The sequence below is a fragment of the Canis lupus genome, chromosome 13, assembly GCF_011100685.1.
Source record: "Canis lupus familiaris isolate Mischka breed German Shepherd chromosome 13, alternate assembly UU_Cfam_GSD_1.0, whole genome shotgun sequence".
Lineage (NCBI taxonomy): Eukaryota > Metazoa > Chordata > Mammalia > Carnivora > Canidae > Canis > Canis lupus.
The window spans coordinates 15,126,778-15,128,393 of record NC_049234.1 but is presented as its reverse complement, the minus strand read 5'-3'; the positions used below and the strand labels follow the sequence as shown (position 1 = coordinate 15,128,393).

The window sequence follows — 1,616 nt, the reverse complement described above, 5'->3', positions numbered from 1 at the left end:
TTTCACATTGTAAATAACCAGTAGGGTTTTTCCTGTGAAATAACAAGATAACACAAGGAAGAAAATTGTTGGGAAGCAGGTAGCCTTTAGGAAATTCTGATTGAGTATTCTCTCCTGGAGGAATAGAGACTCTGAAGATTATGTGTCTCCAAGACTGGAGGATCTCAGGTATGTTAATTGAATGCTTGATATGAGGAGGTCCTTAATGTACCACTGAATTGCATCTGCAGTCTTAAAATTTTGAAAGGGCAGTGGCTTCTTGAAAGTATCTTGTCATCAACAAGGATATACTACAAAAATAAGACAAAACTTTAAAATAAACCAGCTCAGATCCAAAGGGATGTTTAATGATAATCCATTTAATTATTTATTCATAAATTATGTATCTGTTAACTAGCTCTGTACTTAGGGATGAATTGATGCTTTCAAAAGCACTTATCACACTAAGAAAATGATATCACCTCATATAATTAAGAATTATAAAATTCTCAAAATTTATTGTTTTTTAATTGTGACTATGTTGTAAAAAGCTCTTTGTGAAATCCCAATAATAGAAAATTGAGACTGGAAGTGGGTTGACATTTCTGGTATTCCATTAGATACCAAAGTTCCAGTGGATAGGAGTGATTTCTGTGCATTAACAAGTATAATACTTGCTTACACTAGACACTCAGTATTGCTAGATGGATGAATAAACTGAGAATATTTGGTCTTGAGATTAAAAACAAAAAATAAAAAACTCCAGGATAGCCAGTGTTTGTGCTTCAAAGGATGGAAAGAGAAGCATTGGGGAAAGATGTGGTTGGAAAGATGGGCTGGACCCAGCCCCTGAAGAGCCAAAGGTCATTCTAAAGAGCATAGAATTTTTAGTAGAGGGGTGACAAGTTAGCTTTGCATTTCATAAGAATTGGTCATTTATTACCACTGTGGATACTACAGTTACCAGAAAGCTTATTTAAAAAAATAATGACTTGGTGCTCACTTTGGCAGTTCCTGTACTAAAATTAGAATCATACAGAGCTTGGCATGGCTGCTGCACAAAGATGACACGCAAATTTGTGAAGAAACAATAACCCAAACTTCCCAAATGGGGGAAAGAAGTGATTATTCAGATTCATTAAGCATAAAGGATATCAAATATTATAAATCTAAATAAGTCTATATGAAGACACATTATAAGGTAGTTGATAAAAGCCAAAGACAAAGTGAATTTTGAAAATTGCAAATGAAAATTTGTCACATTCAAGGGAACTCTAATAAGACTATTTGCAGAGTTCTTAGCAGAAACCTTGCAGGCCACACAGGAGTTGAGTTATTTAAACTGCTGAAAGAAAAAAAACTACCAAGCAAGAATATTGTACATAGCTGAACAGTTCAAAAATGAAGAAGAGATAAAGCCTTCCCCAGACAAATAGAAACTAAGGAAGTTAATAATATATAATCGGCTTTATAAGAAATAGTAAAGGGACTCTTCAAATTGAAACAAAAAGATGCTAAACAATGCAAAAGTACCTGAACCCTGGTAATGATAAATATATAAACAAATACAGAATACTGGAATACTGTAATGATGGTATATAAAACACTATTTTAATATAAATATAACATAACTATAA

General features: G+C 33.0%; 1 non-coding gene across 1 annotated transcript; it reads left to right on the top strand.

Moving 5' to 3' along the window:
- The first annotated feature begins 974 nt into the window (after window positions 1-974).
- LOC119865426 lies at window positions 975-1,082 on the top strand. Its single transcript, XR_005369104.1, has one exon. It is a non-coding gene; the product is annotated as a U6 spliceosomal RNA (small nuclear RNA).
- The last annotated feature ends 534 nt before the right edge of the window (window positions 1,083-1,616 follow it).